The following is a 27,801-nucleotide window of genomic DNA, read 5'->3' on the forward strand; positions in this document are numbered from 1 at the left end:
GAGAAGGCTAATGACAGCCAGGAAAACCATACATTCCTTCTAGTATCCCCAAGCTCTTGTAGGTAAGTTAGGTAAGTGGCCTTCTCCCCTTTTTAATAGGATGTGGTAGTTCTAGTCACTTTTCCACACTCAGGCGTTGGAAGCAAGAAGAGGGATTGGTATTCAAGGGAAGACTAGTTTTTTATCAAAAACAAAGAGATGGGTAGGCCTCTGCTCCTAGAAGAGTGCCATAGCACCATTGTTCATGACATTTCCTATTGTTTTGGATGTCTATCTCCTTAGACGCACACCCAGGTAATGCCCAGCATGAATGCACCACTCTTTGTTTTGCATACAGTTTGCACATAGGTGCACAGCCAAGGGAGCTGAAGGCATCTACTGAGCATAGGAGGAGTAACAATCCTTCTCAGGCCACCCAGAAAGGGAGCTGAACACAAGACATTACAAAACACATATGAAGAAGTGAGCCACTGTTTCAGGCCTCAGGGCAGCAGTTAATTACACAGACCTCAGCATAAGATGAGAACAGGAGGTGAGAAGGTGGAGTTGGCAAGTAAGTCTTTTTAGAAAAAGTATTTCTTTTATTTTCCAAACTTGAAGTATCTGGATACATTATCTAGTTGATTTTCAGCCTGCTTTAGGAGGCTTATAAAAACCATTCTATAAAATAATTGTTTATTAGACAACATAACATATTGATTCTTACTCAGACAAGAAGGTGGCCAATAATACTCTCAAAGTGAAATTAGTAAGGAATCTGTATTTGAGTTGACTTATAAGAGTCTGTAGGAGAAGAATAAAGAAACGAAAGATGAGCAGTAATGAAGAGCCCTTGGTAAAAATACATTTAATTATTCATACAACTAATGATTGTAAAAATAAAAATTGGCAGGGCTAGGAAAAGCAGAAAGTGGGCCTAGAAATAGAAAAGAGATTATCTTATACCGAAGAAAAGAGGAAGTAATAGGAGTTGCGTGGGGCAAGTGTTGGAAGCACCTATCAAAAGGTTGCTTTAGAAATGTGAGTCAGAGTTCATGACTAATTGAAGAATTTTTCAAATGGAATTTCAAGCTAATTTTAGAAATATTTGAGGCACAGAGAGAATAACCAATTAGTTGCTCAATTCGCCCAGCTGCTTTTAATGGGATTTGTGCCTTTGTTTTGGTTTATCATGAATTGAGCACACCTGTTCTCTGCTAATAGTACAAACTGTGAAGGATAGACTCACTTAACCACACTTGATTCCCTCAAAAGTAAAGTACACTGGAAAAAGGATAGATTTAGAAGCAGAGAGCTTGGGGTCTGAATCCCAGTTCTGTTGTATATTAGCATGTGGTCTGAGACAAGTTACCTAATCTCTCTAAGCCTCATTTTTTTCATCTGTAAAATAGATACAAAAAAATACTGAACAATGAGGACTATTGTAGAAATTATAAATAAGCACTGTAAGACATAAGGCACCCAGTAATACTTAATACATAGCAGTTATAATTATTCCACAATTGGAAATACTCTGCAGTGGCAGCAACCTTTTGTGAATGTTGAAGATTTATCTTGAAGTGGAGCAGATAAGTAACAGAACAATTTGAAATAGCTTTTGTATTTGAATTATCTAAGCTAGGTCAAGGGCAGCCATGTTACGTCTACGATGCTCAAGTGTAGAGAATTCTCACAGGAGCAAGGTTGCATATTATGAAGGCTTCGGTTTTGCAATGTCTTGGAGACTATCACTTCAGTTGCTTGGTAGCCATAATACTCAACACTTGAGGATGGAATCTTTGGTGAGAGTGAGAATGAGCATACCAAGACAAATTACAGGATTATGTCAGCAACTGGTCTTTTGCTGCTCATTTTGGGGTTGACGCATGTAAGCTATTGGACCAGTGGCTTATATATGTTACCCATGTAATCATATAGGCATGTTGGAGTATTTACTCTTAAATGCTTAGAGAAAGTATTACATGTGAAGACCCTTATTCAAGGTAGACTACAGCACCTAAATTTGAGAAAACAGCTTTGGAAATTCCTAATTCTTATAAGCTACTTCCCTAATATTTATTATTAAGGATTTCCTATGAAGATATAACTAACTAGTATATCTGTCCTTTTCACAAGGAATAAACTAATGACTTACATCATATTTAAAAGGCCTTAACTGTATCACTGCTTCATCTTAACTATACTTGAATCCTTAAATTCTTGATTGACTGGAGCAAGAATATATAGATTATTTCAAATACTCTTGATATTTTACAAAGAGACTGATGATTATTAAAAAGTTCTTCCCACTAATGACCAAATGAACAAAATACTTATTTTTCTTGAAATTTTTTTGCCATCTCTGAATGGTTGACACTTTGATAGAGAATGTACAACTACACTACAGTGAATCTGAAGTTATCCAAGTGAAAACCAAATTATCTTTTTGTACCAAATGTAAAATTATACTTTGTACATATTATTTTATCACCCTAAATCCCCCCTGCCTTTTGGGGGCATAAGTAAGGGCCAGGTTAAGTGAACACAATTCAGGTGATGATAATGTTAACTGAGCATCTTGCAAGTTGTAAGTGTGCAATTTATTTCATTTCCCTTTTGTGTGCACATATCATTTCCTTCATTTATAATATAGAAATTGAGACTCAGAAAAAATGACTGTCAAGTCCAAGGCCAAGTTGTTAGTAAACACTAGGACTAGTACTAGAAGCCACATCTTTTAAGCACAACAGAATTTGCTCTTCTCCAAGTTGTCTTTATTTACTTTTTCATGAGTCCATGGTTCATACAGCAAACATTTACTGAATGCATCTTATATGCCAGGCACTGTGGTAGGCCCTAGAAATACGAATCACCAATGAATCTCATCCCTAAGCAACTCACACTTTGATAAATGAATGACAACAGCTCCTTTTGCCAAGTGCTCTGGGAGCAAGGAGGAGGAGAGAGCAAAGGCAGGGGTAGGAGCTGGTGGTCCTGAAAGGAAAAGATATCCCTGAGCAGCAGATAGAGGCCTTGGGCAGCTGCAGCTGCAAGCAGTCTCCTCTATTCACACTAGCATGCCCAGCCAGTGTTATCATTATCTGAGTACCAAGTCCCAGAAAAGATGGGAAAAGGACAGGCCCGGGGAAAGATGAGCAGGAATTACTCAGGTGAAGAAGATGGGGGAAAAGCATTCCAAGGGAAGGGAATGGCTGCTGTATGAAAGCACGATGTCATGACATTATATGGCTCCTTTGGGAGACTCTATTTGGTGTAGCTGAAACGAATGAGGTGGGCGGCAGGGCAGTAGGGAAGTGAACCAAGAGAGATTAGCAGAGGCCAGGCACTGTGAGGTTTATGGTTTTGGGTGCATCCTGCAAGGTACAGGAAGTGAGTGAAGGGTATTTACCACTGGTATGATCAGATGTGGATCATAGAAAGCTCCCTCTTGCCGTAGTGGAAAACCAGATTGGAGGAGCCAGGTGGGATCATGGCAGGAACCTAAGGCAGAAGTGAAGAGTCCTGGGATTAAGGACGGAACAGTGAGGATGACAAGCCAAGATTTGAGAGATAGGGGGGCAGACTTGTTGAATGTCTAGATAGGTGTAGAGATGGGAGTCAGGAGTTTGAGATGTCCCTTAAATTTCTGACTGGGATGAATGGATGGACAGTGATGATATCCTCTGAATTTAGGAAGAAAGGGAGAAAAGGAAATGTCCCTTTAGAGGAGGAGGGACATAATGAGTGATTCTGACATGCTGAGTGTATGAGGTGCTTTGAGGACTTACAAGTGTGGATGCTGGGTTGATGCCATCCTTAACATAGAACACTGTGTTTCTGGATGACTTACAGAAATTTTTTGATATTTTCTACTCAAAGCATTTATTTTAACATGGAAATTCATCAGCATATAGGAAAAGCAGCTATACAAATAAATAAGGATGAGTCTTATATGAATCTAACTACAGAATAATATTTTAGCACATAGATCTAAACATTTTCCCATTTGTTAATATTTTTCAACACGTGATTTAAAAAGTCTAAGATACCAAAGTCTTAAAAGATAAATTATTTAAAAATCTTTATTAGTCACACACCCTTAAAACATTTGCATTTGCTCTGAGAGGGAAATATACACCCAAAGGGTGAAGGAGAAAAAAATAGTTTCCTTAAGTGAAGGAATGGGAAGAACAGAAGATCTATCTGGCCACTTGCCAGAGAATATTGAAAAGCTGGACATTTCAAGACAAATCTCCACTAATCCATCTTTTACCAAAGTTCTCACTTAAAGTCCACTTTTTGACATGAAATATTTAATAGGAACTTATTTTAGCCACAAAGTGCCCTTAAAAAAATGTAATACTGGGCTCCTTACTCGGCTAAAAGAAGAAGGTATGAGAAGAAACTTGCATTTAAAAAAAGGAAAAAAGGGACTTGAGGAAAGCCTTGACCAGTTAATGAGAGTTTCTATTGAAAACTGAAAGTTAATGACAACACAAAGTTTCTTTGCTATTTAGGACAGATGTTTCTTAAAGAATGGATAAATCAATAAAGTTCATTTTCTATTGGCATCTGGAACCACAATTTTAATCTGTTGAAATGGCACAAAGACAAAGAACAAAATACAAATAAACACAAAAAGGTTTTCTGTAGAAAGGAGCACCTTTTAATTGGCTTTCACCCTCAGTTTATATTCAGCTCCCTAATGGGGAATAAACTCCCTCAGGAAGGTGACTTTTTGTTGGGTGCGTGCATGATGTTCATTTGTCTTGCATCTAAAAATTAGAACATAACAAGCTTCTAATCATCACCTGTTAATTCAAAACAAAAAGAATTCTTTTTTTTTTTCCATTGAAAGCAGATTGTAGTAAAAAAAAAAAAAGGGCAGCATTCTCCAAGGTCATATGCTGTTGGCAAAGCTCAAAAAAACCTTGTAGTCCAACTTGCTTATGTTCAGCTGTGTTTACTTAGACTTAACATGACAAAGTCTGCCTCTGATTATGCTGTGCAGTCATCTGCCCACAGATAAATAGGTATTACACAAACTTTTGGAGAGAATGACATTTGGCCTCCATAATTTTGGAATAATTTACTATGTACCTTCAACTTAAAACACCAAAATGATCCACAATATGTTTTTGGGAATGAAGCATAAATATTTCATTTTACAAAGGGAGCAGTCTCCATGACCTTTATGGATTTTAGGTGATTTACTAACAAAGTATGGTACTGGTTTGGAAGGTGTGGGGTAGCTCTGCAACAGGCAGTTTGAGGCAACATTTATTTCAGTCTTTTCAATAACCATCAAGATTTCAAGGAATTTCTGTAAACAAACTGTCACTTAAAGAAAATAACTTTCCATCATTTTTTGCAACAAGTCTCCAGAACAGAACATGCATATAAAAATAAGAGTTAACTAAATTATTTCCAGAGACTGCATCTTGGAGTAATGTTTACACTATTGGTAGAAAGCAAAAGCTCAATGTTTTACCACCATATCTTACAGTAAATGCAAAATTTTGCTTTTGGAGTAATGTAAACCATTTCCACAGCATACAGTCTGTTCCTGATTACCTAAGAATTGATTCTGACCCATCATATTTACTTTGCTTGCTGTTGTATTTACATAATAAAAGATACACAGACATTCCTCTCCAAACTAAGATTGTTTCAAAGGTGGAAGTACTTATTATATTCCCCAGCTATCAATCAATAAACCAATCAATCAACAGATCTTTACTGTATTTTGCTAACAGCTGGTAATACAGTAGTGAACGAGAGGGAGATGGTTCTGTCTTCTGAAAATTATCTAATGAGAAAAATGATAAATGGAACACGTGCTGTCACTTTCTGGGTTACCTAGTTTAATTTACATAATTATGAAGAGTTTTCCTCCACAGAAATGAATATATTTTCAACCCTGAGTCTTGTTTTATTATTGAATTAACTTAGGAATATAGCCCTTCATTTAGAATGTGGTCTGTCAAGGGAGCCATGAATATTCAGCTGTGCCAGCTCCCTTTACCAGTTCAGGACACATCTGTAAAAAGGTTAGTTTTGACTGATTCATTTAATACTTTCTAGTTTGACCTTTATTCTAATTTACTGAATTTGCTTTGATACACACTCTGTAAAGTGAAATAAGGTAAAGGATGGCACTGCTACTCTTCTAGCAACTGCCACTTACATTTAATAAGCAAAGATTTCCAAAAGCCTTTCCCTCTAAAGAACTGAATAGATCTATGTACCTTATGCCACATTCCCCCACTGTTTTCTTACTGACTTTGGGATTCACAAACAATGATTTTAGGAATACACACACACACACACACACACACATTCATATATGCATATGTTTTCAAATGTGTATGCCTTTAAGGTTAGGAAACAAATCCATAACATGTGCTGGAGACTAGTGTCCTGCTCACACCAGTCTCTACAAGAGCATATATGTAGGCCTCATCAGCTTTATTTTTTTTAAGATTTTACTTAATTATTCAAGAAAGACACAGAGAGAGAGAGAGGCAAAGACATAGGCAGAGGGAGAAGCAGGCTCCATGCAGGCAGCCCGCTGCAGGACTTGATCTCAGGACTCCAGGATCACAACCTGAGCCGAAAGCAGATGTTCAACTGCTGAGCCACCCAGGCGTTCCAGGCCTCATCAGCTTTCAATGCAAAACTGCATCCACAATCATTCTAGAAAGGGCAGATTCCCCAGATTCGACGTGTAGTCAGAGAACTGAATCCAGGAAAATGAGGGAGTATGAAATTCTCTTCTGAAGCCCAGCCACATGACCAAGCCACTGATGGAACAGCAAGCCCAGTGAGGAAGGCTGCTGCTCTAGAGAGAAAGAAATTACTTTCACAGCTTGATACCTAGGTCCTATGATAGCTGCCTCAAAGAGGAAGGTAAATGATGTTAGAAAACATGGGGGATGTACAAATGACCACAGTTTACTTTCCGAGCATGGGAGCTGTGGGGCCAGTTGATATATTAAAGTAATGAAAACCCTTTAAGTTATGCAGCCACTTGCTGGGGGATTTCTTATTAAGGAAAAGTAAATTTGCAAGTCTTATTAGATTGGACCAAGACATAACGCTGCACAAAAACTAGCACGAATTCCTTTTCATTTTAAAAAAGGAATTTGTAAGTCCTATATGTGCAAATTATCTGACATTCAGTCAGGGCTATCAGGCAGCAATATTATGTCTAAGAAAAGAATGGCAGACATCAGTATCTCCACACATGCAGTTTGCTCTCTAAAACACCGAATTTAACACAGAAGAAAATGTTAGTTAGCAGATCACTTGACGGGAATTAGTTTGCAGAAGATATGTAGTTGAATCAAACTTATATGGCTCTCTCAATGTTAACCAAAGTTGGAAGAAAAAAAAAAAAGGAAAGCTTTCACAACCAAAAATCTTGAAAAATTTCCTATATTTTCTGGTTTCATTTTTCCCAGAACTGAAACACCACAAAATAACATCACCTCAGTGCACTCACTTCTAGCTCAGCCAGGAAGTGCTGAGGTACATAAACATTTTTTATTTCACTTTTTTACAAGAAGGTGACCAACATTTTCTTAGCCTTCCAAAAAGCTTCAGGTTTGGAATACATTTTGGTTAAATGTCAGCAAAGGAATTTGCTCATCGTTCAAAAAGCACTTTTTCTTTCCAACTTTGGAATATATGTAGAAACTGTGTTGTGAATGGAATTACCAAAAAGGCTTGGAGCCACAAAGGGAAATCTAGTTTTACAATTCCGAAAAGAGTTGTGTAGGGAAGCCTTCTGTATGGGAGGAAACAGAATGAACAAAGGACATTCATATAGCACAGCTTGTCAAGTGCTTTCACAACCATTAGCAACAGCTCTGGGAGGTAGGACATTTTCTCTCCCTCATTTAAAGATATGGAAATAAATCAGAGAAGTTAAATGATTTATCTAATGTTTTTCAGTTAATGGTAGAGAAAAAATATCTGAACCCAGATCTTCAAAGTCTAAGGCCATAACTAGAAGGCGCAGATTGAAAACCAAACGCCAGCATTGTGCATACTGGGAAAAAGCTAGAAGTCTTGCCAAGGTGTATCATCATCACTATTATTTAACACTGTATGTAGAGGTACAAGTCAATGCAATAAGCCAGGGAAAGAACTCATGGCAAAAATTTCAGCAGGAGGTAAAACCATCACTGTTTGCATGTAATATAACTGTATTGCTAGAAAACATAAGAAAGTCTACTAAAAGGCCTACAAAAATAATAAGCAAATTTATTGCGGTAGCAGAGTATAACAACATATGCAAATCAATGGCATTCTCATATAAAAAGCAACAACCAGTTAGAAACATGTGATGGAAGAAAGGACTCTACTTACAACAACAAAGCAGCAAAAAGATAAAATGCCTATGAACAAATTTAACAAGAAATATGCAAGACTTATTTAGAACATTTTAGAACCCTCCTAATGGCAGCAAAAGAAGCTATGGACAGACATATCAAGTTTTTGGATAAGATGATTCTACATCCTAAAAATATCGATTTTCTGTAATTAATTTGGAAATATAACACAATTCCAATAAAACTAACAAAATAGTTCTTTTTAGTAGACAGGTTGATCCTAAAATTAATATGGAAAAACAAGCAACAATAGCTAGAAAAACTGAAAAAGGAGAAATGAGAATAAACACAGCCATATATTAAACGTATTCTAAAGGCTCACTAATTAAAACAGTGTGGGACTTTCTAGTAAAAGAGTAAAAAAAAAAAGAAGTCAGTAGAGGAGAATAGAGAGATAAGATAGGCTCAGTTTAAAATGTGGTATTCCTGGGGATCCCTGGGTGGCTCAGCGATTTAGAGCCTGCCTTTGGCCCAGGGTGTGATCCTGGAGTCCCGGGATTGAGTCCCACGTCAGGCAACCTGCATGGAGCCTGCTTTTCTCTCTCTCTCTTTCTCTCTCTCTCGAATAAATAAAGAGAATCTTTAAAAAAAAAATAAAAATAAAATGTGGTATTCCCATCAGGGAAGAAGGAAAAAGACAAATGGATCAATAAGTGGTATTAGGATAACTAAGTAGCTGTATGGGAAAAAAATTGAGTAGCTTTTCACATTGTATGATACCATATGTCAAATTAAGATGCATTCCTAAAAGATTTAAGGTAAAAATTGAGACCCATAGAAATATTGGAAGAAAACTTGTGACACCCCCTTTAAAGCTGTGAAGGGAGGAAGTTCTATCACTTAAAATCTAGAAGCCATACAGAGACAGATTATTAAATATAATTACAGTTTTTTAAAGACTACATGAGGAAAAAATCAAAATGAAAATAAACATATGTAATTAATAGAGACAAAATATTTATTACTCACAAGTATCTCCCTACTCCATAAAGTGTTCTTCAAATTAATAAAACATTATCCACAAGAGAGTCCCATAGCAAAAAGAGTATGAATATATATACACACAGGGAGAATGAAATTTTGTGACTGTCTTATTTCACTTAAAAAAATGTCTTTAAGGTTCATTCATTTTGTAGTGTGTGTCAGAATTTCCTTCCTTCTTAAGGCTGAATACTCTTCCATTTTATGTATATGCCACATTTTCTTTATGCATTCATCTGTCAGCAGACACTTGAGCTGTTTTCACCTTTTGGCTATTATGAACAACACTTCTATGAATGTGGGTGTTACAAACATCTGCTTGAGTCCCTGTTTTCAGTTCTTTTGCATATATATATCCAGGAGTAAAATTGCTGGATCATATGGTAATTCTATTTCTGCTTTTCTGAGGAACTAGCATACTGTTTTCTATAGAGGCTGCACTTATTTTATATTCCTACCAGCAGTGCACAAGGGTTCCAATTTTTCCACATCCTTCCCAACACTTGATTTCTGTTTTGTCTTATTTATTTATTTATTTATTTATTTATTTATTTATTTATTTATCTTTTTTTTTTTAAATAGTAGCCATCCAATGGGTGTGAAGCAGTATCTCATTATGGTTTTGACTTGCATTTCTCTAGTGACTAGTAATGTTGAGTGTCTTTTCATGTGTTTATTGGCCATTTGTGTATCTTCTATGGAGAAATGTCTATTTAACTCCTTAGCCCATTTTTTAATTGAGTTGTTTTTTGTGGAGTTGAATAGTCTTTTATATAAAATAAGGGAAATAATACTTTATATTCATATTTGCTTATAAATATTAAGGATTCTCTGTAAGGGTATATTAAAAGTTAAATATTTAAATAATGTACTTAGATGACATTCCTCTGTTACATATTTATAGTATCCTGTATTTCTTTGTAGTATTTGGCATACTGCTTCATTCAATGCTTATCTCCCACAATATGCTGTCTGTCATGCTCATTGTTTTAGCTTTAATACATAGCAGAAAAGATCTCAAGGATTATTTGCTAACAGACTCACTAACTGATGAAGAGAGTAATTTATCACGTTAGAACATATTATGCTATTAGGATGCTAGACTGTTAGATTACAAAATAGTAGTCTTGTTGGAAAGCAGAAAGAAGGACCCAAGGGAGTTAAGCAGCAGGCTCGGGGCTGCATTATGATTTTTGTATGCTCTAGGGCCTTCTGTCTTTGCATACTCTTTCCTATATAAAAAAAGGTTAAAATTGTATTTTATGATTACATCAATAGGTAGATGTATATAATTCACATTTGTTATGTATTCATTACTATTATGTTCATTTTTCTTTTGATTTTAAAAGAAGTAAGATAGAAGTATTTCCATGGGTCCTAGCCATTGTGCTACTGTTTGGAAGTTAGCCCTTGGAGAGGTAACCAAGGAATAAGTAGTAGATGTGAGGTATTTCTTAAAGAAAGCAGGCCTATGATGCTGTGATGCTATGACCAAAGACTTAATCCTGGGGGACTGAGAGGCAATATGAACACATGTGAACCAAGTGTGCATGAAAAGAAGTAAAAGGAACATACAAATTCAACCATTTTGAGGCTTATCTTCTCTGCTTCTGCACCACTGTTCTCTGCCCTCTCTAACAACTTGCTACAGTAGTTGGCATCCATTGGCATTAAACAGGGGTTACTTCTGTGAAACTAAGTTTTGAATTTCAAGGACAATGAAAAATAAAACAACTTTCTTCTCACCCTACTCTAAAATGTTCTTCTAGTTAATTCACTTGAAATTTCAAGAGAAATTTATCTTTAAAAGAAACTAACTCTGCTTTTCTAAATGGAAACTTACAATCTATAAAAAATTGTCTTCTTTTGTTTGTTTGTTTTTTTTTTTTTTGGTGAGCATAGTGAGATGAACATAGTGACTCCTGTTGTACATATACACACACACATTATGTTTTAGAGAGAGTGTGTACACAAGAGGGGGATGGGGCGGGGGAAGGGCAGGAGAGAGAGAGACTCCCAAGCAGACTCCACACCCAGAGTGGAGTCTTACAGGAGGCTTGACCTCATGACCCTGAGATCATGACCTGAGCTGAAATCAAGAGTCGGATGCTTAACAGACTGAGCCACCCAGGTGCCCCCAAAATGAATTATTGTAATAAAATATTTTCTTATCTCAATATGGTCCAAAATATTACCATTTTAACATCTAATCAATATAAAAATTGATGATATATTTTCTGTGTTGTTTTCCTCCACATATTTAAACATATCTCAGTTTAGACTAGTCATATTTTAAGTGTTCAGTGGCCTCATGAGACTAGAGGCTAATATATTGGACTGCACAGTTCTAAGTGACTCTAGATAAAATGCACACATGAACCACTCTATGACCCATCTCTTAATTCTCATAGTGAGATAATGAATCCTGAGGAATCTCTGAAATACTGAAAATGTCCATAGTTTCCCACAGCATTCCTGTGAAAGCAGAGATTTCTAGAGTTATCCTACAATGAAAAAGTTGAAGATAAGACAGGGCTTGACTGTAGCATGTATTTTGCTTTCCATTCTTGATCCCTGGTTAAAGAAACCTCTTATTCACTACTAATTGGTCATGATGACCATTTCCTTTTACCACATCATCTTCAGTTTCTGTATTAGCACAAGGAGAAAAGATTCCTTGCTGTTGCTGACTTCATGCACACTCTTTCCCCCTTAAGAGTACTTTTTAATCTTTTTTTATGGGATAGTGGGAGAAGACTGAACGAGGCTTATAACAGGCTTATACATAAGCCCCACAGTACTCAATAAATAAAGAATACCAGTTTAAAGACTCACCCCACACTACTCAACATGGAATCCACAAATTCCTTCAAGAGTCTCTTCAGGCCTAATTTGTCAGTAATTCCTGGTATTTAAAAATTCTCTGGTCCTTTAGCATACAGACCCTGATCTGGAAATAAGAGTCATTCCCTTATCCTATTATGATTTTCTTGTCTTCTTAGCTCTCTCCTTTCTCAGTCCAATGAACTTTTCAAATGTTCTTTTCCCACATCACTATGAAATATTTTTTGGATGTTTCTCTTCTAGTTTTTCTTTCCTATTACACATTTATTCGGTCTTTCAATTTCTGACATCATTATTTCTTATAATCACCACTATACTTTCTATTTTTCTAGATGATTCTCTCTCAAAATCAGATTCTCTAGCTCTTTATCAAGATAGAGCTATCCGACCTATAGTCAAGTATTAAAACAGCCCTTCCATCCCAGGAAAGAAATTTATATATAATTTACCTCAAGTACCCAAGTTTAAATGACCAGTGGTTAAGATAGAGGTGAATGAAATGATTTTTGATTCTGGCTGAGTCTTTCAATGGTGGCAGAAAGCACTTGAAGAGAAGTGTCTAATTGTGATGAGCTGGCTAAAGAAGGTAAAATGTGTCTAATGTTGCTCCTTTGTTTTTTTTTAAGATTTTATTTATTTATTCATGAGAGACACACACAGAGAGAGATAGAGGTAGAGACACAGGCAGAGGAGAAGCAGGCCCCATGTAGGGAGCCTGATGCGGGACTCCATCCTGGAACTCCAGGACCATGCCCTGGGCCAAAGGCAGGAGCTAAATCGCTGAGCCACCCAGAGATCCCAATGTTGCTCCTTTGATTTAACATCCTCCCAGCTTTTCTCTCGTTAATAAATCAGAGAGTAAGCCAAGGATTGGGGATCACAGAAGGTACTCCAGTGCTAGAAGAAAGCATGGTCAGGGCCTAACTTCCACTTTGAAGATGTCTACCTCTTCAACACAACCTCAGAACTCTAGGGGTTATAATGACATTTCTGGCTTATCCCTAACTCCATACCTCTGCCAGTTTCTCAACATATGTGTTTACTGGTGATATTTCTAAGTCATATCATGGGACTAGATGGGAAGCTTCTCTCAGAAATATGATAAACTATAGCCCAATAATATCACTGCTTTGAAATAAGATAAAAATCTTTTTGTCCTGCACAATCACATGTAAGAACAAAACTATTCATGCTAGAATACCCTAAAAATGGAAATAGAATGAAAGCAGCAGTGCTTTGAAATCACAGACCATCACCAAGGAGAGGACCATCATGGGGAAAAAAGAATGTGTCTCTTAGAATAACATAGTTTCAAATTTAAAACAAATGGAAGAAATGATCTAATTATCTAATTGACTCCTTTCCTAAAATCACTATCCACTTTTTAATACCAATTTCTATTCCTCTATCATGTTATTCACTTTTCCTGATAATGCATGTATCATTTTCTTAATAGAGCACGAACATAAAACAAAGTATTTTCTGGTGGATTTCTTTTCTTTTTTCCCAGAAGCTTCAAAGCCACCCTCAGTTTCCAAACTGGCCAGGAAGATGGAATGGACAAGTCCATTAGTATGGGCTTCTGAGCCCAGAGATGACCTCTACACTAACTGTCCTGACCTGGATTCAACTCTGCAGAGGTTATGAGAGCACCCTGCCTAACCATCAACTCTGCTTCAAAGAGGAACCCCAAATAAGTCCTAAACTCATAGTCCCAAGAACACTAGAAACTCCAGAACTATCTCCAAATGGGGTTCCAAACCTAGGTGGAATGATGGTTGGGTTTTAGGGAATCCTTGAAATCTTTAAAATTATAAACACGTATAACTAAAGAAAATAAGTTCCCATTTAACATCACAAATACCTTATAAAGAAAGTGAAAGTAATAAACCATGAGGCCCCTTAGGTTTGTTTAGCATCTTGGGGGGCAGGTTAAGTATGCAAAGGTAGGCCTGGAACAGAGTTTGCAAGCTGATGCTGGAGAAAGCTGGATTCTACTACACTGAGTGAAAAGAACTTGGAGATTTCGAGACAATTAGGAAACTAGCGGGTGAATAGGAGAGGGTGGAAGGCAGAAACTTGAACTAGTGAGATGCTGTGAGGCTGGGGGACCACATCAAGCATAGCAGGAAGAGTCCCATGTGGAATGTCTAAAGGACACTTAAGAACAGGGAAAAATAGTGCTGCACATGAAACTATGTGAACTGCTATAATATAAGGCTCTCCTCCGTTCTCTCCAAATTTTCCATAGTCTACTACATTTCTGCATCTTCTGAGTGGAAGGACATGCTGGCATTTGAGGAATAAAGTACATTTCATATCTGAATCTTTGTGATGCAGAACAGGGACAACATATGTGAGATGGCAGTGCAACCCAAAGGTTGAATGTAGCATGGAAAGTACATAGTGACATATGCTTTGAAGACAGAACCCTCAGGCATAGTCAGAAATCCTCAGAAGGAAGGGCACCTGGGTGGCTCAGTGCTTGAGCGCCTACCTTTGGCTCGGGGCATGATCCCAGGGTCTGGGATTGAGTCCCACATCGGGCTATCCGCAGGGAACCTGCTTTTCCTTCTGCCTATGTCTCTGCCTCTGTGCCTCTCTTGAATAAATAAATAAAATCTAAATAAATAAATAAATAAATAAATAAATAAATAAATTCCTCAGAAGGGCCCGACATTCCACAGCATGAATAAAGTGTCCAAGAGAATCCTATTTAGATTTAAGGAATCAAAGATACTCCTTCTACCATCTGGGTTACACTGAAGTGTCAGGTAAGGAGAATGGATGCACATTCCTCTGGACAAGGATCCAAAGCTTTCTATCCAGTTTTCAAAGCAGCCCATATACAAAAGGAGGAACAGCTCTAAATAAACTAAGAGTCACTGTTTGGGAGACTTCTACTCCATGAATGATTTTTTTTTATTTTGAATATACTTAACTAGAATGGAAAACACCGTAAAATCAAGTGGAAAAAGCCTGAACGAGGAGCTGAGAGACTCAACTTCTCTTTCTGGCTCTGTCATTAAGTAGCTGTGCACCAGTGGGTCACTCCTTCCCACCCTGCAAGAAAGCAGGGATAATTATCCTTATTTTTACGTCATAGAGTTATAATGACGATCAAATAAAATAACAGATGTTCATGTACTTTCTAAAGTACATAGAGCAACACAATGTATTAATAGATCTAATCTGGCATTAGATTTGCTAACCTAATACCAGAATAGTAAGTACAAAAAATGACTTTAGTAAAAATATTTTTACAATTCAATCATGGATATTATACCCTTTTCTTGCCATAATAAACAATGGCATTCTGCTTTAAAGGATATTTTTATCGTTCATCCAACTTTCGGAGTCTCACTGTGTTCTAGCCTCACTTTACAACTTCTATTTTGTGACTTTTCCTACCTACTGCCTTGTTCCTCTACAGGCAAGCACATCATACTTATGCAAAGGGAAAAGAGGCTTTGCTTGCTGCTTCTACACATGGCAATCGACATGACATTTGATCTTAACATAGGGATTAAGTCATTCATGAGTAGAGCCCAAAGAGAAGAACAGCTCCAAAAAAACAACTAGCCTTGCTGGTACTACAACATCCAGAAATTCAGAGTTGCTTCTGGTACATTTACAATTTGTAGTCTGTCTGGCACTGAGAAATCCAACTGCAGTCTCTGTGGTTTAAATAAAATGTATCTACAGCAGCTTGGAGCCATGTTTTAAAATTTTCCATGTTATTTTAGTTCAAGGACAAGCTTTCAAAATTAAAAGAAAACTTTGGCTTTAATTATAGATTAAAAATGAGGGTTTTTTTTTTTTAAAGGAATGCTATTGTGTCCAACTTTTGGAGAGAACATTCAAAATAAAAAAAAAAATTCTTCCCCTAAAGTAACAATCTTCATTAATATAGGAAGATCAAAAACTGAGAGCATACACTCACACATAAAGACAACATTTTTGTGGCTTTAAAACTATGATAGTCACAGTTCATCTACTCAGTATGATATTTTCCAGTAATTTCAGTTACATTTTACAATCAGGATGCAATACTTTAATAGGCATTACTGCTGACACAATGACAGGACTAATAAAAGGCAGTTGATATTGTTGTTTAACCTCAAATGTAAGAAAAACCTAATATCTTAGAATATAAACTTAGGAAACATAGAAGTTGAGTTATATCCTTCATATAACCAAAGGATTCAATGCAGGAATATTTGAAGTCATCAAGTCTCTACACTGTCTTTAAAATTTGATTCAATTTAAATCTAATGTTTGTGGAATGTATCTATTCTGCAATTCAAGGCACAGCTGTATTTTCTGTGGATTTCTATAGAGTGGCTTGAAGTAGAAGCCTGAAGTCAAATTTACCAGCAGAGGCTGTAAGTGAAGCCTTAGACCCCAGACTCTAGACAAGTGCCAGCTCCTCTCCTGCCCTCAGTGCTCTGGGGCCACTCAGGATGCTACAGGAAAGAATCTGACTTCTTTTCTCAACAGATTTGCTGCCCCCTCCAAGGGAAAAGCTCCCCCTAATAAAGGGCCCCATCACCCTTGTTCTATATGATTGCTTTATCTACTTTCTCCACAGCTTGGGCTCCACAGCTCTCAGGAAAATTGCTTTGGGCAGATGTTTGCTTCCCTATGGCCATTGTTATGTCCCTGGATCCCTTCTCCTTTCTACAGAGATGCTCTGTACTTCCTCCTGGAAGTCTATGGCCTGTGTGCCATTGCCTGTCCTACAGAGAAAGCTCTGTCCTAATTTGTCCTAATGGCATCATCTCCAGCCTTAAATACTCATTCATACTGGGACTCTGAAAAAACTTGCATTACTACAAAGGAAGTGATGAAATAAATTCTGGACTGAAGGTTGTAATCAAAGATGAAGGAGTGACAAGGCTGATAATAATCTTCTGGAATGGAGAAATGATTAGGATGGCCCAGAGGAGTGAAGGGGGCTCCTTTGATACTCTCTCACACATTCAATCATTTAGAGACCTGCACGTTCTGCTTTCAAAATACTGTGTGGGAAATGGGGATGATAGGTGGTACTTACCTCACAGGGTCGTTATGAAGATTAAGTAAGAAAATGACTGGCACTTGGTAAACAGTGCTCAATAATTACCAGCTACTATTATTGTCATTATTATGCCTAAACTATTTTGACCATGCTGTTTTCCATCACCTCACAGACATCAGCTGTCCTAAAATAAAGTCCTGCAATTTTTAATGGCGATTCATTTACTATAGAAGACAGAAGGGGTAGACAGAGTACCTACTATGATTGGTGGGAGGCTGAGCACAGAGCAAGGACATAGGCTCCTTAGGAGCCAGGAGGTAGAATAAATCTTGGAAAATGAGGTGGGGGGATCTCTCAAGATATTACCATCTGTGTAACTTTCCCTAGGTTTGGGGAAAAGTAAAAAAAAAAGGGGGTCCAGAGCAAGGCTTTAGAGTCAAACAGATCTGAGCTTGAATTCTAGCTCTGCAACATCACAGCTTATGTGGACAAATTTTATATAACTGTTCTTTCATCGTCAAAGTAAGGATAGTAAGACATATATCACAGAGTTATTGTGGGGTTAAATAAAATAGCACATGAGGGTAAAGCACAGTGCAAGGCACATAGTAAGCACTCAATAAATGGCAACTGTTGTTACCATGTGCAGTAGATGTTCACCATCACACTGGGAACCATTTAGGAATCTACCTTAGAAATACATTGTCAGGGATCCCTGGGTGGCGCAGCGGCTTGGCGCCTGCCTTTGGCCCAGGGTGCGAGCCTGGAGACCTGGGATCGAATCCCACATCGGGCTCCCGGTGCATGGAGCCTGCTTCTCCCTCTGCCTATGTCTCTGCCTCTCTCTCTTTCTCTCTCTGTGACTATCATAAATAAATAAAAATTAAAAAAAAAAGAAATACATTGTCAGTTGTCTGATGGTTGCATGTTTGTTAAAATGCCAGCTTCAGGGCAGCTGGATGGCTGTGGTCAGTTGGTTGAATGTCTGACTTTTGGTTTTGGCTCAGGTCATGATCTTAGGGTTGTGAGACTGAGCCCTACATTGGGTTCCACACTCAGAGTAGAGTCTGTATGGGATTCTCCTCCTCTCTCTCTCCCCTTCTGCCCTCCCCTTACTCACACTCTTTCTCTCTTTCTCTCTCAAAATAAATAAATAAAATCTTTAAGAAACAGCCTCATGTTATGAGCTAACATTATGATATTATTATGATAAATATATGTATCATTAAGGAAAGCAAGACTAATCAAATATATAAAGAGAATACATAATGTGCAATTTTTGTACTCATATGTAACTAATTATGTAAATGTCAACTAATTTATTTAGACAAGATTTGATTTCACAAAACCTATCCATAGCAAAGCAGTATACTTTTCATACTTTATAATTAAAAGATCACACTAATTATAATGCTTATTGTCTAAACTTTTGAGATCGAATGGGCAAAACCTTACTTAAATCCCTCTAAGTGATCTCTTCTGGGATAGGCAATATTTTGCCCCTGTGACTTTTTCCCCAGTGTCACATCTGTGAATCTGTTATGTTCCATATTAAAAGTGGCACTGCAGAGGTAATTAAGATTACCAATTAGCTGACCCTAAACTGTGGAGATTATTCTGGATTATCTGAGTGGGTGCAATTTAATCACACATGCCCTTATACTCAGAGCTTTATTCTGTGGGGATACAGGACAGAAAGATTAAGTGTCAGAGGGGAGCAATGTGCTGTTGCTGGTTTGAAAATGCGGAGAACCAGTGAGGGGATCAGGCAACTTTGGTAAGCTGAGAGGCAAAGAAGTGGGGTCCTCAGTCTTACAATCACAAGGAAATTATTTATGCCAATAGTTTAGACAAACTTATGAGTGTGATCTTTCCCAGCGCCCCCAGATAAGAGCCCAGTGTGACTGACACCTTGATGTCAACGTAGTGAGACTATGAGTAGAGAATCCAGTCATGAATGCCAGACTTCTGGCTTATAAAACTCAGAGGTAATAAATGGTATTAAGTTGCTGTTGGTGGTAATTTGTTATGTACCGATATAAAGCCAATACATAGGAGTAACAACTATTCTGCACTTTATAACCAGAGTTGTCCCTTTCAAATCCATCATGGTTAAGTATTAAAAAATACTCCTTTTCTGTCTGTGGCATATGAGCTGTCTGTTCCTAGCAATGTATGTTCCATGATCTCAAGCTGGCTTTCCAGCATTTCTTTCTTCTTCTTCATTTCAAAGCCTTCATTTAATATTTTCTTAGAATAAGTGCTTGGATATATTGCTGCCCATTAGCATCTCCCACAGAGGGTATGCAGGTTTGTTGGAAAAGAAAGCCCTTCAAATCCCTATATTCCAGGAAAAAAAAAAAAACCCTTGTGAAGGGATTTGCTGCAATGTCCGGCTAAAAATTAGCTCTGATATTTACTGTTTATTCTTTTTGCCCAACAGCATATCAACCAGTGATAATATGTAAAGCCCTTGACCTCATCGAAATGATTCTAGTGCTTCAAAGGATATACCAAAGCATTTGCTATATAATCCAGAGAAAGACCCACCCCATAGAGCAGATATTGCCTAACATCATGACAATAAAGTCATCACAAGCAAAAGACTCTGGAAATGTTAGGTCCAAATAAAAGAGGGTGCTACTCTAGGAAAGACATTAGGAACAGTGGCCTATTTTAAATTAATTACTGTATAAATAGCACAGTCTCCACATGTTGACAGCTGGACAATCAAGAATATCCCTGAGGGAAGAAAGAAAACTCATAGAAAAGTATTCTGTGGTCAGTCTACCACTGCCCAGAGACATGAGAATGTGGTGAAATATTCAGTCAGCTTAGCCACAGTCGAACAAACTGAGGAAGAATCTGGATAGCAGAGCCCTAAATAAAGATCATGCATTTTACTCTTTAATAAAAAGAGAGAGAGAGAGAGACTGGAGAAGGGGATTGAAGGAGGAGGGGAAGGTAGGGAAGGAAGGAAGAAAGGAAAAGAAAGAAATTAGAGAAAGTCAAGATATTCTGACATTTTCAAAATAAATCAAATATGTAAATTTTAATATGCAGCTCTTTAATATGATATTTTTGAAATATGATAACAGTTTCTCTCCCATGGCATCTCTTTACTTTGATATATAACTTTAATCAGCTATATTTATAGCAATAGCTAAAAATTATTAAGTAATCCAAGTACAAAAGAGTAAAAAAAAAAAAACCTAACAATCTGAAGTATATGATTATTCAATGCTCCATTAATCGATTTGCTTGACGGAATGATTGGGGAAAAGGAATGGAATTCTTAGCCACTTTTTTTTACTTAAAAATTCCCAACAGTACTCACTCACAAAGAACTTAGGTTTTCCACTGGAAGGGTGAAAAGAAAAGTTAGTTCTAGCAAGTCCTGCCACATGCTCAACTAGAGGGTAAAATAGTATCCATTCAGATTTGAAATGGATACTATCACATTTCAAAAAAAATCACATTTCAAAAGTGTAGCATTTATTAGGTCTATGACTACCAACTACTACAATATCATGTCATAATTACAAGTATTTTTTATTTAAATTATATTTACCTTTTTATTTCAAGCACTGAAGTTTGGAAAGTCTTATCATCATAATGTGTCATGTTTATGTACATGAAACCCAGCAAGATTTTTCCAGGAGTTCCCATGTTCCATTCTGTATGAAATTACTCTTTATTTATTATTCCTTTGATATTCAAAATCTATACATAATTCTGAATGTGTGTAAATTCCCACTAAAAACTATCAGCAACAAACATCTTTGAGAAAAACATTTACTGACAACAGTCTATATTACAGAGTTCCCTTTAAGATGGTGCACTGAAGAAGCTTTACTTATGTCTCTCAAAATCCCATTAAAATTATGGGATGTAAATTTAAAAACAAGTGCCTAGCAATGCTTGAAAACAATAAATGGCACCACCATCAAATCAGAAAAATTGAGAAATTCACAAAAGATGAAATGCAGACTAAATTGATGAGGAAATCTACACAGAGAACTACAACTCAAAACAAGTGGCAGAGTGTGGTAGAGTGTGAGCTGCTTTTCCCAACAGGGCACAGAAGACACTACAAGCCAGGAATTTATAGAGAACAAAGTGGGCCATGGGAAGAATCATGAAGGTTACCAGTTATAGAACAGACATCAGAAGAGCTAGCCCATGCTTTTCCTTGCTGAGTCTGTAGAGCACCTCTAGATTACCTGAATCCAGGACACAGTTTCTACAAATGTTCTTTAAACAAGTTAGGGGACCTAGCAAAGATGACTCCTAGCAAAGGCATAAAGGCCATTAAGAGATGCAGAGTAGAGATTCAGATAACTTCTGATCTCTACAGGGGTTATGACTGCTATGAAAAAGGAGTGATAAGAAAAAAAATGATGTTCTTAGAAAATAAAAAACAAGACACCACAATTAAAAGAAGTAGAAAGGCTGACCAATAGAATGGATGGGGCAAAGCTGATGACCAAATGAGTGATCTGGAAGATAAAGCAGAGATAATTGTTCATGATATGGAGGGAAAGATGAAGAGCATGTGAGAGAAAGTAGAGAACCAAGGGATCCCAGGCCAAGATGATTTCATAGATGAACTCTTTCCAATCCTCAAGATATACAGAAAAACTAATCCTTACGTTGTTTAAACTTTTCCAGAGTAGGAAAAGATGAAGTATTTTCTAGCTCATTCCACAAGCCTGGTATACCTCTAATATCAAAATTGTGCAAGGAGAGTGTTAGAACAAAAGAAAATTATAGATAAAGCTCACTTGAGAATTTTGATATAAAATGATTAAATAAGGGCAGCCCTGGTGGCTCAGCGGTTTAGCGCTGCCATCGGCCTAGGGTGTGATTCTGGAGTCCCAGTTTCAAGTCCCACATCGGGCTCCCTGCATGGAGCCTGCTTCTCCCTCTGCCTGTGTCTCTGCCTCTCTCTGTCTCTCAGGAATAAATAAATAAAATCTAAAAAAAAAAAGAAAAAGAATTCAAGGAGGTTAAACCCTAAGAAACTTACTCTACACAAACAGATTAAAAGAGGACAGTCAAATGGTATTAAAAATTGTGGAATTAGCATCTGATCATTATAATAACCTATTTAGTTATGTGTACATTTTGGGAGTGGGGAGAATCTCTTATTAAATAATCTAGGAATGGAAAGAGAATCCCTTACCTTGACAAAGTGATGACATCAGAAATTTTCTGCAAACGTTATACTTAACAGTAAAATATAAGAAAAATTCCCTTTGATGCCTGCCATCACTACTATTATCCAACATTGTTTTGGAAAATTTGGTCAATGGAATGTAATAACTGGAGGGAGGGAATAAGGGCAAGAGAGAAAAGAGCAGAATAAGTACATAAAGCTGTTACTATTTGAAAGTTGGATGTTTATTCATCCTCTGACAATCAGGTAAAAGAAAATATAAGATGGTATAAGAAAAATACACAAACCTCAACAGATTTCCTATTATATATCAGTGATAAATATGATAATATGTAATAGATTGGAATTCATCCACAATGGAAACAATAAAAATGAAAAAATAAAACATCTAATAATTTAATGAGAAGTATGTAAACCTTATGTAAAGAAAACTATAAAAATTTATTGAATATCCTGAAAAATAATCAGCATAAATGGAAAGACTGAGTGGAAAGATGATATAATAAGGATAGAGATATTCCCCAAATTACTATATAAATTCAATGCAATCCCAGATGAATTTCCAATGAAATTTTTTAAATGAAACTTGTCAATCTTATCCAAAGTTCAACTGGAAAAGAAAATCTTAAGTGCCTTGATGAGAGTATTTTGAAAACACGGACAGCAGACATTCCCTGCCATATGTCAAAATGCACAATAAGGCTCCAGTCACAAAAACAGTGTGCTACTGATGTAGAAGTATTTTAAAAGTTTGGTGGAATACATTAGAGTCTAGAAATAGACACATTAAAAGGAAGGTAAGGTATAATAAAGGTAGCATTTCAAATATGTAAGGAAATGTGGAAGTACTCAGTAAGTTGTGTTGGGACAAATGGTGTTGAGGAAAAAACAGAAATCAGATCACTACTTCATATAATTTACAAAAAAGTTTAGGTAGATAAATGTACAATTTATCTTTATCTTTTTATATACTTGTACAATGTACAAGTATATAAATGTACAATTAAAATAATAAAAGTTTGTTTTTATGTTTTTTTGGGATAGGTCTACCTAAAAATGACACAAGACATAAAGAACACACTGACATATTTAATCATAAGCCCTCTCCACTCTTGGCATCCTAACCTACCCTTAAGGTACAAAACCCTCCCTGGGCAAGGTCCTTTCCTACTACCATGGGGGCTCCTGTGGCCAAGCTCCCTGAAGCTCCTTTGAAATGTTCCTGAGCTCGGAGTCCAAATTTGTAGTGATAAAATGGTATGCACTTAACTATGACTTTGTCAACTGTAGCCTTCTTTTTCTCCCTCTACTTTTTCGCAGAATCTCAGATTTTCAAAGGTATAAAATACTTATGCATCCCCATTTTACAAGTGAAGGAAAACCAAGGCCCTGGTTAATAAAAGAACTTGCCTTGGAACACATACCTAGCTGCTAGCAGTTCAGCTGAATATGGAGCTCCTGGTTTCAAAGGCAATTGGTTTCTGCTCTTTCCACATTATAACTTCCTGTGGCCTAATCTACAAGTGGCTAATTTTCAGGTCAGGTATGGAGGCTTACTACAGAGAAAATTTGAACCCAATAAAGTCATTTTTCAAACCACATATGAAACAGTAGGAATTTAACTATAGTCAAAATACAGATTAAACTTGTATTGTTTCCAGAGTCCCTACTCATTTATACTATAATTTTAGTTAAAGTACCTGAGAGACAGGATGAGATCAAATAGAACATAGATCATTTGCCTTTGTCTTTTTGTTCTGAGCTTCCTATTAGCATTTCACTGAGTGTGTATGTCAGAGGGTGGGAATTAGGAATGGTATTTAGGGGTTGGTAATATGTCATGAAATCATAACGTTGAGATTTTTTATATTTTCCTAATGAGAGGAAAGTTATTGTAACTATAAACTAAATTTTACTGCTTCAATCATAGTAACCATGAAATAGTCCTCAAACACCTTTCAAGATAGTTGAAAATTACTATTCCAGATGATTTATGTTTGTACTTTTTAAAGCACATTTTAAGAAAAAATATAAATAAAAAACCTCCTGAAGGAAAAAAGAACACAGGTTAGATAAACCAGAGGCCCCATGGGTTATGAGTAAATCTGAACTGGTGCCATTTTTCTGGAAAGGTCTAAAGTAAAGGAACCCAGGAGACACAATAAAAACTAAGACAAGACCAACTGCACTACTGACAAGGTTGTGAAAAAATTCCTTGATCCAACTGGATAGATTTAGCAGCTCAGAAAGAATTGAGGAGTGGGGGGGAACACCAAGAGAGATAAAATGAAGTCAAGACAATGATAAAAGAAAATGCAAAACAATGGCAGTCAACCTCAGTTGCAAACTAGCAAAAGCTATGTGGGTTCTCAAGCAGCCACAATATTATAACCATCTAGTTTTGTGCTCAGGCGAAGACATCACACCAAAGGCACTTGGCACCAAATAACTTCTGGCCAGGGATTTTACATTTAGAAATGTAAGACCCAGTAACATTTAAGGAATTCCCCCTCTTGCCAGATAGCCATCCTCTTGCCCTGAAGCCATGTGACAAATGATCCTGAATACCACGTTGCCTTTTATGCATCTGTTGTCTAAATCAGTGTAGAAACTGGAAGGAGAGACTGAATTCTGGCCCTTAGCAAAAGGCTACATTTTAGTGTCATAATGACAGTCTTGGCAGAACAGGGCATTCTTACTTGAAATGTCTCTGCCATACTAAGAGCTTTGTCCACCATAACCTGAACCTGGCTTGATCGAAGGGACTATCAGTTCTAAATTTTAAATACACAATCAACTATGTGAAAATTTAAAAGAAGCAAACTGTTTCTTGGAAATCTCACTTCATGAATGATTGTCTCTGACTACTTTTTAGCACTTGAAAAGGTTTCATTTTCATTTGTGTTGTTTTCTGTTTTTATATCACCAAAATATTTCTCTCAAAATCACCACTGAAAACTTTTTTTTTGTTCTTTTTATTTAATGACACTTGATCAAAGGCAAAATTGCTTTTGTGTACTCTGTGTGTGTGTGTGTGTGTGTGTGTGTAGTGTAGCGTATAATGGCACCAAAAAGGGAATACATTCTTTCTGTCAAAGATGTTCATCTTGGTCACTGTATCAAAGATGCTCTAACGCACTGAAGCCGGTAGGCAAGAAACTGTTTTTAATCCTCTCTGAAGTGCAGGATGGCAAGAGAGACACAACATGCACTTGAGAGCATCCTGGCCACAGTGCCATCACTTCAGGGTTGCCCAAATCTGTGAGTATTTTCATAGCTTGCTTTTCAGACTGGAAAGATCTAAAATTGTTGGAAATAGATGAGCAATGTTGTGCTTAAACCTGAGACTAGTCTATCTTCCCCAAACCATTTTCAATTTGGGTTGTTATTATCACTCAAGTTTTTTTCTGGCCACTATCAGGTAAGGATTCAAGGTCTCCAGTGTCCACACAAGGCAGAAGGAAGATACCACTGGTCATTTTGAAAAGCCACTTTGTTTTCCTAACTACATCCAATTTCTTTCACCACTATGACTACACACACATGCAGACACACACACACAAACCAGCAGTATTAAGTTTCAGGCGTTTTCTGCAAACTATTCATATTTCCCTTAGTAACCAAAGGATGACCCCTAGGTAACGATGCCTATTACAGCCTGCAGTCCATAAACATATGTAAAGATCTTTCCACTGCAGCCATTAAAATAGAGAACGTTTTTTAAATGAACATATACCCTGCCTAAGTTCTCAAAAGTTCAACAAAAAATGACTTAAGTATTTACTTTTATTTAAAAGTAAAAGTCAATTAAGTACCTGAAATTGCCCAAAGCAATCAGACTTATTGTACCAAGGATCTGGATCATATCTCCAAACAACTAAGCAACTCATCCAAAAACACTAACAATTTCAATGCCTAGAATAGAGCCTAAAACAATTTTCTAACCTGCAAATTCAAGAATTGAACTAGAGGAGCCATTAAAGTTCACTCTTGGATTTATAAAAATATCCTTGACTATTTCCTTCTTTAGTACAGTGAAAATGAGAGAAATTGGGTAACAAAGTTGTTAAAGAAGAAAAGGAGAAAAGGGGCATTATGCAATTGTATTTTAAACGGCCTTCCTTGACCTAAACTGAAAACTAAGAGAAAAATTCAAAATTTGTAAAAGAACCATTTCTTTTGTGAGTGAACAAAATTGTTACTTTGTTGCTTCCTCAAAACTCACAACTATAAATGATATAATTTCTAATAGAAAACAAGAACAGGAGTTTCCAAAATTTAAAAGTACCAAAATTCTGGTCTGGAAGAAAACACGTATTTATTCTGAGTAAAAATTCTGTTACATCAACAAGACACATTTTGACATAGAAAAATACCTGTTTAATTTTAGAAACAAAGTAGGGAGGCAGAAGGGAAAAACTAACTGCAGTTAACCAAAAAAGAAAGAAAGAAAAGAAACCACTTCCATATTCATTAAATAGAATGTCTTGTTATTTTCACAGACAGTAAAAACTTTTTGACATCCTTTTTAGTCCCAGACTGGAGAAGTGTCAATGGATCTTATTTGGTCTCTTCTTCAGTGTGTAGAGTTTACAAACCTAACCAAATTTAGAATTAGTGGGAGTTATGCACTTATGTTCCTTATACATAAGAGAAGAAAAAAAGGCCCTTTTATGCCAGCTTTGAGTTGGGCTTGAATTTTTATGACTTATTTAGAAGCCCTAGGGAATGAAAAAAAAAGTTTCTTAATGGAAATACTGACACAGTCTTAAATATAGTGACATGAACAAGCACTTCTATGAAACAGCACCAGGATGAGACTGACCACTCCAGCAAGTTTGAAGTGAAGACCGTTGCAGACAATTGATGATAACTGACTGAATGACATTAGGAAAGTAATGGCAAGCTAGAAAAATCAAAATTTCCGGTTGGTAAACTTGTTTTTAATAGGAAAATATGTAAAATGTATGGGATCTTTACTCCAGTAAATGGAGGAAAAAGAAAATGTAAAATTTTTGCATAGATTTTCTTCAATTGTTACCGGATTAAAAGTAGTCATTCTTAAAAAGTCAAAGCTGTCATATCAATCCTGAGAGATGTAGCAAAGAGTTTAAATCAGTGGATCTAAATCTTGGTTTCTCAGATCTTACAAGGCTATGTACTAGATAGAGATACACAACAAATACTTGTTTTTTGTCTACCTGTTACACTTTTCATTCTTTGGTGGATTTCTAAAAATTAGCTAGTCTTTTCCATTTATCATCATATTTTCCAGAAAGTCACTTATTTACTTGAAAATTGGGTTAGTTTCATTTTATACTTTCTAAATTACTATGTTGAATCTCTTAAACCTCTCGAAGTTTTCAGCTACATTTTGTTTAGCATTTTCCTCTGGCTTTAAC

At 36.6% G+C, this 27,801-nt stretch overlaps 2 protein-coding genes across 4 annotated transcripts in view; one reads left to right on the forward strand and one right to left on the reverse strand.

Annotated features, from left to right (window-relative positions):
- The window catches only part of LOC140629782 (WW domain-containing adapter protein with coiled-coil-like), a 59,562-nt gene that overhangs the window by 23,238 nt on the left and 8,523 nt on the right, over window positions 1–27,801 (forward strand). The window contains exon 7 of one of the 2 annotated variants that reach the window (XR_012027602.1): window positions 13,711–13,729. The exons of the other annotated variant lie outside the window; for it this stretch is intronic. The gene's annotated coding sequence lies outside the window, so the exon portion shown is untranslated. Of the gene's footprint in view, window positions 1–13,710; window positions 13,730–27,801 lie in introns of those variants that run through there. 2 annotated transcript variants of the gene reach the window in all.
- Window positions 1–27,801, reverse strand: part of LOC140629781 (homeobox protein Mohawk-like) — a 70,105-nt gene that overhangs the window by 19,987 nt on the left and 22,317 nt on the right. The gene's annotated exons all lie outside the window — the stretch shown is intronic.

This window comes from Canis lupus, unplaced genomic scaffold (assembly GCF_048164855.1).
Source record: "Canis lupus baileyi unplaced genomic scaffold, mCanLup2.hap1 Scaffold_254, whole genome shotgun sequence".
Classification (NCBI taxonomy): Eukaryota; Metazoa; Chordata; class Mammalia; order Carnivora; family Canidae; genus Canis; species Canis lupus.